The sequence below is a fragment of the Talpa occidentalis genome, unplaced genomic scaffold (genome assembly GCF_014898055.3).
Source record: "Talpa occidentalis isolate TD23 unplaced genomic scaffold, MPIMG_talOcc4v2.1, whole genome shotgun sequence".
Lineage (NCBI taxonomy): Eukaryota > Metazoa > Chordata > Mammalia > Eulipotyphla > Talpidae > Talpa > Talpa occidentalis.
The window spans coordinates 135,685,770-135,698,496 of record NW_026555331.1 but is presented as its reverse complement, the minus strand read 5'-3'; positions in this window follow the sequence as shown (position 1 = coordinate 135,698,496).

The window sequence follows — 12,727 nt, the reverse complement described above, 5'->3', positions numbered from 1 at the left end:
CACATAGAAAAAAAAAATTAAAAGAAACAGGAATTGTGTGATTTTTGCAAAATGTCAAACACTGTTCATCTTATAATTGTTTTCCAGTGAATGAATTTCTTAGGCTTTAGGACAAATTGTGAGGTTCACCCAACCTTGAACATTCAATACATTTCTATTTTCTTTGAAAGAAAGCACTAGTATGCAGCTTAAATAAGTGGTAGTCACGCAAGGCTATGGGAAACATAATTTCAATGCCAAATCTCAAATTCCATATTGCTACATCCATTGTTAGTGAATAATGTAAAGAAAATTTCAAAATTTTCTATACAGCACATGCATTTTTAATCCCACTCTTTTGTTTATGAATATTTATGCCCATTTTTTACTTTTATATCATTGCAAGTTAAAAAAAGGCAATTTTAATATGGGCATGAAACATACTATAGCAAAATACTAGTAAAAAACATACTATAGTAAAATTTCAGATGACTCACCAATATTTATAGTTCAAACAAAGATCTTTAGATCTTTTTGTTAAAGTTCAGTTTTTCTTTAAGTTATAAGTGATCTCTAATTTAATAGCTATATTAGTTCAATGTTTCATTTTATGATGTATGACTAAGTTTAGCAATACATAAATGGATATCTGTACAGCAAGTGTGCAAACACAAATTGAAGTATACCAGCTCCATCCCATTACATTTGGGCATGTGAATACTGGAGGATATTGGAGTACTCCAAGGGCAATATCCAGTCTCTCTCTTAGTGGCTTGATCAAAGTATACCAATTTAATAGTGATTCTTACAATAATAAAAATTGTATTTGTACTTGTAAAGACATGGAGGAAATAAGTATTGTCCAATAAAAAGAAACAATTATATATTTGAAGCACTGTGTTCTATCTTCTTAAAATCCATCCTTATTAATTTAAAATCTCTATTGATGAAGCCTATTGTGCTGAAATGCACCTGAACATCAGAAAAAGTCATTATTCTTCTTAAAGGAAACTCTAAGTGCAAGTGACCAGTTGCAGCAGAATAGATACTTTAATGCTCAAAGAGAAGTTTCTTTAAAGTTTAAGACAAGAGTAATGTTTTTAAAGCAGCTTCGCAATGTTGGAGCAACTAGTTAGTTTTTGGGTATCTAAATGTGGGCTATGTTCATCCCAAGTGAACATTCTGTCAAATGTCCAAGTGATTTCTGGATTTTTTTAGAGGAACATTGAAGCAAAGAAAATATTATGGGCTATGGAAAAGCAAATTTTTGGACATAAAGTCCAATGGGTTCCCTTGTCCTCTTATTTATAGCATCAAAGACTGAAATTAGTATTGGATGAAAAAAATTGGGAAGTATTTCTAGATACTAATTCTATAATTAACAATAAGAACTTGAATTTGCATAATTTTAATATTTCAATATATTTGCACAGATCTCTTGTTTCTTTACAATTCATTTCATTTAACACGTTTCATTTTTATGTCTTATTGACAAAACAAGAATATTTCACTCATTTATTAATCACATTGGCTTCTATGTATACATTGGATCTAACTCTCTGTATCATTTTTAACAATCTTAGTCCAAAGATTGACTATATATAGCAGAGCAGAACTCAAAAACCAGGTTCGCTAACACCTAAGACAAGACAACACTGAATCTGAGATTGTAGCCATTCAGTATTGCTGTGGCTTAGAATGTGGCAATTAATGCTTACACAGAAAGTTATGGGCACCAAACGACTATACTTAAAATAGCATTTTGTAAACTAACAAGTATTTAGGAAAGGGGACTCCTAGAATAACTTAACAAACTTAATGACAAAATGGAAGCAGATCTTAATATTCTTTTTAAATGATAACAAGACAATTAAAGGCAGCATTTGATTTGGGCAAATGTCAAAAACATCTTTAAAAATACCCCCAATTTAATTTTTCATTGTACTGAAAACAAAGCTTAAAAGTGTTAGAAATTGAAGGATATGGTATTTGTTAATATACTTATATATTTAATGTGTATTTATATTTATTTTTATGCATTGATATATGCATTTATAAACACACATATGTGTAGATTGATATATATGACATAAATTCATACACATATAGAAAGTAACATATTTTATATAGTCATTTGCTGCATGCGGTAAATACATGTGAAATTTATGCCTAGTATCTTTCTAGTCTCTCATTTTGTTTCAGTACTCTGGAATTCCAAATCACTTAAATTGTAATTTTGCAGTGAAGGTATATATTTCTTTACAAAGTACCTTTGGAAGCACATCTGTTGTAAAATTGTGTATTGAATCATTTTTTTAAATACATATTGGATAATAATTTTGTAAAGTATTTTCACATGCCAATGGTATGTGTGGGTTTCTTTTTTGCTCAAAAAAATGTACACCGGTTCAATTATTCATAATCAGTGCTGCTGCATACCCCTTCTATTATTCCCAGAGTCACTAAACTAAGAGAATATAAACATCTGCCTGAAGCAAATACACTCATATTTTTCTCTACTGACAAAACTTCCTGAAAATGGAGAACAAAGAGATTGAAAAGAAGAAAGAAGCTCAATTTAAAATACAATATAATCTTTTTACATAGCCGTAAGATTGAATTTAGCCTAAGTATGACATAAAAGAAAGAAAAATATTTTTTAAGATTCTAAAAATATGAATGACCAAACTTATAGAATTTTTTCCTCCTGAATCAAACAAATAAAGATGATCTAAATGAATTGACCAGAGCAATGCTAAGGACATTTAGACTGGTTTGTCCTTTAAATTTTCAACAATGGATAAATATATTTATATATATAAACATGTGCAAATATATAAACATATGTATAATATGTATAAACACATAAATGTTAAATGTATAACTATAGAAATATATGTAAATTTTGTACATATAAATACAGTTTGGAAAATCAGTATATATTACACATAATTTTTATTAATGAAGTAAAAATTAATAGTGCCACATGTAGATTACATATTATATTCTGAACAGGTATAATTCCAAAATTTTGTCATTGAGAAAATTCAAACTAGAACAGTAAGTAGTATCATGAAATGTCCATTACAAAGCCAGAAGCTTTGTTTTTTTTTTTTAAAGATTTATTTATTTATGTATACAAGAACTAGGGTGTGGGGGGGTGAGAGGATTCAACAGAGACAGAGTGGGGAAAAGAACAGGCAGATTGACTGAAATACACTGCTGAGGGGAGCAGCAGAGATCCAGGGAAGGTCTGCTACGCCATGTGGGTTGCTCCCTGGCTGGGGATTGAACTCCTACTGCAGTAGCTGCGGCCATCTTCATAGGTTGTGTCTTAACCCCTTGTGCCACCAGGGAGGCCCCAGAAGCTTTGTTTTACTTTTTCTTAAAGATGTATACAAGATGTATACAGCAGGAACTCTGAACATTGCTGATGGGAGCACAAATTGACACATTATATCCCAAAAGAAATGCAGTCATATTCATTGATGACATGCACTCTACTTTCATGGAGTAATATTCAGACACCACAAACTGGACACAATATCCATATCTATATACCATATAATGTACTAATAAGTAGTAGTACAGTAATAAAATGGAATAAGTTATGATTACCAGAGTTAAATAACTGCATACAAAATGTTCATAAATCTTACAAATACATTATTAAACAAAAGTTTCCAGAAATAAAATAACAGTTAATTCCATTTCCACTGAGTTCAAAAACAAATGTTTTTTTTGTTTTATTTATTTATTTATTTATTTATTTATATGTATTTATTTTTTTTAAATTTATACAAGCACTGGGTACAGTCAGAAACATGGGAAGGTCAGAGAATTCACCAGAGTCAGAGCAGGGAACAGAACAGGCAGACAGACGAAATACACTGCTGAGGGGAGCAGGGGGTGGCAGGAGAGGTCTGCGTGCCATGTGGGACCCTGGCTGGGCAGCCGGGGATCAAAGCGGCACTGCAGAGGCTGCGGGCAGCCTAGCAACCCAGTGCTCAACCGCTGTGCCACCGGGGAGGCCCTGTTTTTGTTTTTAAATTATTTCCCTTGGGGAGGCAAAATAATTCTGAAAATTGGTACAACATTTGGTGAGATTATTGATGTATGTGCACAGCCCTACTTAAGCTACATATAATCATGTTACATTTCAATTTTTTTCAATTTTAATTGAAAAATAATAATGCTCAAAATGAACAGAAGTAAAAAATATGGTTGCCCTCATTTCCTAATCATTTCAATAACAATGATTAAAAGAAATATCACCAACCTATCAGTAAAGCCAAAAGTGAAAGCATGAGGTCATTTATGAAATATAATGAATACTTTTGCAATGTATTTACCAGGTTTTCAGGCCAAAAGGCTTCCATTCTGGTGACTTTTAAGGACTCAAGAGTAATGAGAGCCCTTAGAAGCCCCAGATGAAGACCTAGGAATTGCTTTCATCATTAATAGCTCTGGGCTTCTTAAGGTGAGCTCATTCTCACCTAGACTAAGATAACCTTCCCTTTCTACTCGCAACTTGAACGCCCTCCCTTGCTACTAATATCAATCAACTATCTTTAGTTATAATGAGAAAAATCTTGGGAAAATTAACATGTAAGGTTAGAAGTCAGGAAAAATGCTAATTCTATTATATACTCCAAAATTTATTTCTGTTTAAGTGTACTACACCATCTGTTGAGTATATGGTAACTGAATGTCTCCTGATTCTAAGTACTTTTGCAAATAAACTTTCTCCTTTACATTTTGTTGAAACAAAGCAAATATTCTCACTAACTTTTAAGAAAATTTTACAATGTTTTAAAATCATAATATTTATACTCACATCTAATGAAATTTGGCAACTGATAACTATGCTTATTTGTTTATAGCAATATCTTCCATCTGAATCTAGAAGTTTTCATCGTGCTGTATAATTTCTGCCAAAGAGCCTAAGAATTGAAGAACTATGAAATAATTTCAATTTCCAGACAAGCTAAGAATCACTTGTATAAGATTCAACTAAGAAAATTAAACAGGCTGAATCACCACATAATTTCAACAAACATTCTGACTTAATTTTCAGTCCACACAGAACAATTTACCACAAATATTGTGAGCTCCCATTTAGCTCAGAATTATTTCAATACATGTTTTGAATATTCAACTTTAACAAAGTAAATCTCCTTTTTGTCTGCTTTCACAAATACTAGAGTTATATTGGTATATCGAATATTTCTAATAGCTTATTACTTTATCAATTTAGATATTTATTGCTATCATAAAGTAATAAAATATAGAAATAAATAAAAATAAGAAAAGTTTTCATTATATTCTCTGAGTTATACTTGGGTAACTAAAGCAGAATAAAGTTTATGGGAGGAAGTTAGAGTGGTAAGTAGGGGAAAGATAATATTTTCATAAGGTTTCTTATGTAGGCATATCTCAGGTTATGACATTTCTTTGCTATCAAATGCCAAGTATATATGCATATCAATTTATTTATCTAAATAAGCAGATCCTTGGCCTCCCTGGTGATGCAGATGGTTGAGCGCTGTACTTTGAAGCTGTCCACAGCCAATGCAGCGCAGGTTCCATCCCAGCCGGCCTGGGAGAAACCCACATGGTGCAGCAGACCTCTCCTGTCTTGCCCGCTGCTCCCCTCAGCAGTGTATTTCATCAGTCTTCCTGTTCTGTTCCCCGCTCTGTCTCTGGTGAATCCTCTCACCTTCCCCCGCATCTGGCCTGTACCCCGGTTCTTGGATAAATAAATAAATCTTTTTTTTTAAAAAAATGAACAGATCCATGAGTAAGAGTAGTGGGACAGAAAACAACTACTACAAAACCCTTGATTCCACATATAAGTGACACCATCTGGTATTCATTTTTTTCCCCTCTGGCTTACTATGCTTAGTACAATCCCTTCTAGCTCCATCCATGTTTTCACAAATGGCATGAGTTTGTCTTTTGTGATCGCTGAGTAGTATTCCATTATTGTTATGTACCACACGGTACTTTAATACAAATTTAACAACAACCAACAGACCTCTGATTAGACAAAGATTCCTAAGGAATGAATTAGGGACTCCCTCAAACTCAGCCTGTGAGAAAGAAGAGCAGTGCACAGAGCAGAAACAACTTGCACTCCAAATCTTAAAATTCAAAATCTCCTGTTTTGGTGTCTACTCATTGTTCATAATGTAGTTGAACAAGTTATTCATTTTTTCTATATGAAAAGTATTCATCTCATTCCCTTAAAAAATAAAGGTATTATATTTCTTAAATCAAAGGTTAAAAGAAGTTTTGCATAATTTCTGTTTTGCCATTTTGGTATATTTTGCAGGAGAAATTAGACTATGAGAGTGTAAGGTTAGAGATGAGATGGAGAATACTTTATATCTTTGAAACCAGACAAGTAGCTTATCTCAAAACCATCAAAGGTCACTACTCTGAGGATAAACCAAGGAAAATAATCCAGAATGCTGATTTACTGCTCTTAGGACTGTATTTCGGTAGACTTGCCAAAAAAATAATAAATCACCTCTTTCATCCTTATACAAATACCATACAAAATTTGCAAATCTTTTTTCTCTCATACTTGATCATGATCTTCTCTATATTCTCTTATTTTCTAAGTTCAGTTTTGAGGCAAATGCTTTTATCTAACATAATTTTCACATGCAGTTTTTCAAGTGGCTTATCTAAACTTAGCTGAGATTTTTAGTCTTTTCTTTTTTTTAACTGCTAAAGTAGTGCTTAGCATTATAGTTGATCTTATAAAGATCAAAGAGAATATATGCAAATATATATTTTTATTGTTCTCATTCTGAATGAAACATGAAGAGCCTAGGGATACAAATAAGGGAAGTCATAGCAATGAGAAAAAAAATCTAACATTAAATCCAAACAAAATTTAATTTGCATTAATTATACAGCTTTGGCTCAGAGGATGTGAAATGTCACAGTTGTGGTCTCATTTATAGGGGACATTAAGCTTTAAAAAACACATAGGGTAACTGACACTGAAGAACACTTGGTTTTATTTCTAAGCCTAATTATACTTTTATAGTATTAAAACAATTATTTAATTATGTTCTTTAAGTAATGTCTCATAAGAACTGATTGAGACCAGGCATGATAAAATTGACATTTATTTTCATTTTATCACTATTATTGCTATTTCTACTCTTTTCCTGTTATAAGTCATTGGTTCTTCATATCTTCAGAGGACGTGGACTTAAATAATAAGTAGAATGGGAAGAGATGAATTCTTATTTTATTTTATTGAGTTAATAGTATTTCACATTTTTGTTTTAGAGGTAAAAGATCTCCCCCACAAGTGTTGTTACTAAAGTCCAACCACCACCAAAGCACCTGCAGTCTTTTGTGCTTATTTTATTTATTTTTTAAAGATTTATTTTTTTTACACATACAAGAATTAGGGTGTCTGCCAAAGGCGCAGGCAGGGACTGAGAAGATTCACTAGAGACAGAGTGTGGAGCAGAAGAGGTGGATCTTTGGAAATACACTGCTGAGGGGAACAGCAGGAGGGACAAGAGCAGTTTGTTGCACCATATGTGGGTCAGCTCCCTGACTGGGGATCACAGTGGCTGGCAATAGCTTCGAAGTGCTAAGAGTTAAACCCTGCACCTCTAGGGAAGCCCAACCAAGTGAGGACATGTTAAGAAGACACAGTCTGGGCCTCCTCTGGTGGCGCAGCGGTTGAGCGATGGGCTGTGAAGCTGCCCGCAGCCTCTGCAGCACAGGTTCGATCTCTGGCCACCGGCGAGGGTTCCACATGGCGAGACAGACCTCTCCTACCAAGCCCGCTGCTCCCCTCAGCAATGGATTTCGTCTGTCTGCCTGTTCTGTTCCCCACTCTGGCTCTGGTGAATTCTCTCACCCTCCCGCGCTTCTGACTGTACGCAGTGCTTGTATAAATAAATAAATAAATAAATAAATAAATAAATAAATAAATAAATAAATAAATAAATCTTAAAAAAATAAGAAGACACAATCTATGAACATGGAAGTGGGACATCACCAGACACCAGTCTGCCTGTGCTATGATCTTCTTCTTCCATCTTTCAATGACTACAGCATCCTACAATGCAGAATCCATCTGACCTTGTGATTTCATTAGTTAGCTAAAACACAACCTGTGATGGGCAGTTATGACTACACAGTCTCTTGAAATCCCATAGTCAAGTGCCTCATCATTATATAGGTATAGTAGCATGCCAAAGTTTATTGAAATTTTTATATCCCATCACATTGGATTAAGAAAATTTCTTACTAGATTCTAGGAGATTTACACTATGATTCTCCTGTTGACATATCCACCATAGATATATCTCATACTAAAAACTCTGCCTGACTATATGGTCCAAGAAGTGAACCAGATTCTCTCACAGCATAGACCTGCTAAAGAGCCCTTTCCTGTACTGAGACTCAAAATTGATGTATTATATATTGCTGTCTAACACACGGTCCCAAATTTTAGCAATTTAAAAATTATCTACTGTCTCACAGATTTTGTGAGTTAGAAATCTGGGTGTGACTTGCCTAGGTCGTCTGGTCTTGGCTTCTTACAAGACTGCAGTTTTCTCAAGGTTTGCCCCCAAAGTATTCACTTTCTAGTTTACTTTCATGGATGTTAGAAGGATGTAATTTCTTATAATCACTTAAACTATGGTCTCTACCCTTTGATCAACTGACCACATAGTTGTTTAAAGCTCAGAGATCCCTTACAGCCTCTTCACCATGGTTCCTTGGACCTACCTCCTCTTGATATTTGAGTATTACTTCCTGGCCCCTAATATTATAGGATAATAGCTTCCCCATTGTTATCAGAGAACAAAGGACTATCAACAAAACTATATCACCATCTATGATCCATGATGGTAACTTCTCACCATGAAAAGCTACATATGAGTGTTTAAGCAGTTTTAGTCAAAATTGCCAAAATCTAAACAGCCTAAATGCTTTTTAAATGAGAAATAACCAAACTGTGATACAGCAAATAGCACTACAACTTTGAAATAAAAATGAAATGACTACTGATATACAAAACACACAGGTAAATCTCAAATACATTATCCTAAATGAAATAAGTCAGATTCCAAATATTTCACAATACATGATTCCCTTCATGAAACAGGGTCAAGGACAGAGAACCTTTCAGTGGTAGACAGGGCTTAATAGACGAAGGGGAGAGTTTGATTTCAAAAGGATAATATGAGAACGTTTCTTGGAAATGCTGTCACTCTTCTATATTTTGTTTTGGTGCAGGGGATATGTCAATGCATTTGTCAAAACATGTAGAATACATCAAAAAGAGTTCATTTTACCATGTGCAAATTAGAAATTAACTGTTTAAATTAATGAATAATAAAAATTGTAAGACATATAGATCAAATATCCTTTGTGAAGAAAAAACACCCTCCTCATGAAATAGCTCATTTCTTTAATGCTAATTACTGCACCTATTTAAACAAACAGAATTTTTAGTTATTAATCATATCAGTATAGATAATGTCAACACTTAAATTTCTTTCCATTCAGTATTTTTTGAATTGGTGGGTTCCAAAAAAAATTTTTGAATCGGTAGTGAATAAAGCAAACTACTTGTGCTGCTTTGCAATGACATCTTTTTAATTACTTTATAAATGGCATATCTTCTAAAATCTAAAATATTACTATATGTTTCCTACCAGAGACATTAAAAACATGAAGAATTACCTTTTTTTTTTACAGCTCAACTTTTATTCCTTTATGTTTCATACTTTCTTCTCAGAATCTCCTACTACTTAATCTTTTATTTATAATTAAACAATCATCACTATTTGTTTTTAAGGTAACTTTACGTTCTGCTAAAAATATTGTCTTTGTAGACCATTGCTTTTTAGTATTTGTGCTACCTAAGCGAGCACTAGACTGTTGCTATTTTTGAATTTTTGCTTTCTTAGGCTTTCTAATCACTGAAACAGAAAATAGGGACTGTCATTCTTTCAAAATCGCTATCATGCACAATAGCAATTGAATCCTGACTCTGTTGGTCATGTCCTATCAGTTTCCAGGGTTTGCGGATATGAAAATTAAGAGATGCTAAAGAGAAATAGGAAAGATGCCGGGAAGGGAACATATGACAAATACTCAACAGAATTGTTTATTCCTGTCCAAGTAAAGGCAAAGGAATCAGAGGCTGATTTGACTTTGATTCGTGTTGCCTGGATTACTGATTCCTTTAAGGAATTTAATTTAAAATGTCATTTTTAGTCTTATTCTTCTCTAAACAATGCCTGGGGATAAGACACTATTTCCAGATATTGGTTCTACCATATCAAATTGCTTATCCATAAAATAAACATATTACATCTCATGCCCTGTGCAGCTGAATATCAAATACCAAGACTCATACACACCAGTGTGAAATGGAGGATTGTAAGGATTTGGTTTTGTTTTCTGACATTCTCTGGCCTTAAGAACACAGCTATAAGTAGTTTGCAAGGCTTCTTTTCACTGAATATCTGGAGAAATTTACTGAAATAGTAGCTTTAGTCAGTCATAAATCTATCCTACGAAGCACCCAACCGAAAGAGGTATTTTGATCACCTGATGGATGACTTTGGAAGAAAAGAATGGGTAGGGAGAGGAGATACAGGAGAAAAATAGGAAAGATAAAACCTAAAAAACAGTGCAGTGTAGTCTTCACAGAAGAAATGAGCCTGGAGTGAAGCGATGATGATGTTCCTATTATAAAACCTCACACTTTAGGAAAGTCACATTCACATTAATTACTTTATTTGGTACTTAGGGACTCCTCTGAAGCAGAAAAATCAAGTAAAATTACCAGTTTTTGTCATAAAAGTGCGTCTCTGAGTAATATATCATGTAGTGGAGCAGATAATACTGAAATCTACATCCCAACTTTTGAGATCAAAACTCTCTTCACAATGACAGGAGCCTACAGACATCATGTTCCATCCAAATTTCAGGTGTTTCTCATTTCCATCTTTATTCTTAAAATAATACCCTAAGTTCTTAATAAAAACAACAAACCTGGAGAGAAGGGATTTCTTCACCATCCTTTCTAAATCTCTTCTCTCTGATATCAAAGGTCAAGTTGTAATAGTTAGCATTGCTTATTCCCTTCCTCTCTTCATTTTGTATATTATTATTAATCCTTTATTGCTAAAATTCTATAAGTTATTTTATTTTTGGATCTTATATTTCAACAATTCTGTGTAAGATAAGGACTGATAAGTATTCTTGGCATTGGTAAAGACAATATTGACATTGATTTCTGATGATGTAATGAGAGGTTAGTGGAATAAAATAATCCATAAATAATAATAAGATGCCTGAACTTTCGACTTATCAGAAGCAATTGACCTCTATTTTACAACCAGTCATTATAACTATAAACAGATTTTTATGGAGTCAGCATTTGTTTAGTTTTATGAAGCCCTTTGTTGATAACTATGTGGTCTTGATTTCTGGGTGCCAGGTGGAACTTTATGTGAGATAATGAAAAATAAGTTCTGCTACCAGAGCCAACAGAAAAGTAAATAACATTCTCATTGCATCATCCTTCTGAGGAAATATCACTATTGATTACTGTGTAATCTATCTTCAGAGAACATTAAAAATGATGAATTGTTTTGCCTTGCTTATATCTCAGAAGTTGTGACATTACCAGTGCTAACTTGCAGATTTGGCACAGTAATGACATTTATTTCAACAATTTTGAACAAATTATGTGAAAGAAAATATAAAAATAGAGACTTATTATATAACTGGATTTAGTTAGTATTATTGAAGACACTTAAAAACACTGTGTATGTAATTTTTCTATAAAAATAACTATTACCAAACCAAGATATGTTTGTATTTTAAATGACTTTTCCATAATTCAAAATTTAGCCTAAGCCCCCAATGGTTTGTGTTTATCTGAATCTCTTTTTCAGTTAATAACTCCCTGATCTTTTCCCCATGTTCTTTGGAATACACTTTGGAATCCTGAACATACTTTATTAATATTTTAGTACCAGTCATAGAATAGCCTCTGAACACCTGAGCATACTTCAATATTACTTTAGCAACTGTAATAGGTAATTTCATTACAACAAATAGGTAATTTGCAGTTACTACAAATATTACAATTAAAATTGCTTACAATTATTTTCAAATGCATTACAAATTTAACAAGTGTAAATTTAAACAAATCTGATCCTATAAAACTTTTTCTCCATAAAGGTTAAACATTAGAGAATACTTTAAGAACAACTCCAACACTGAGAGCCCAGGACCCCATAAAACATCTATCTATGTACTACTCTGTGGACACTGATGCATACAGACATATACATATATATTTGAAAAATAAGTTAATATTTTGATTTTCTTTTTTTTCTAACTATGAATGTGAAGTTGCTATTTCTCACAGTAAATATGGTTAATATTTAAGTCATATTTTAAGTTTGATTAACATTTTATTCATGTATTAAATGCTTTTACACAATAAAAGCATGCATGCTGATTAATACATTCTTTCAAAATCCCCCTTCCATCAGAGGTCTATAGACATAAGTGATATTAATTCCTAATAATGAAAGAGTAGGACCTAATGGAATAATTTAATTTCTTATTATCACAAAGCCCAAATGCACTTTCATAAATCATTTAAATCCAGTTTAAAGTCTTAGTCCTAGAGAGTAATTGTTTATATCAGAAGATGGAATCTGTATTTTAAAAT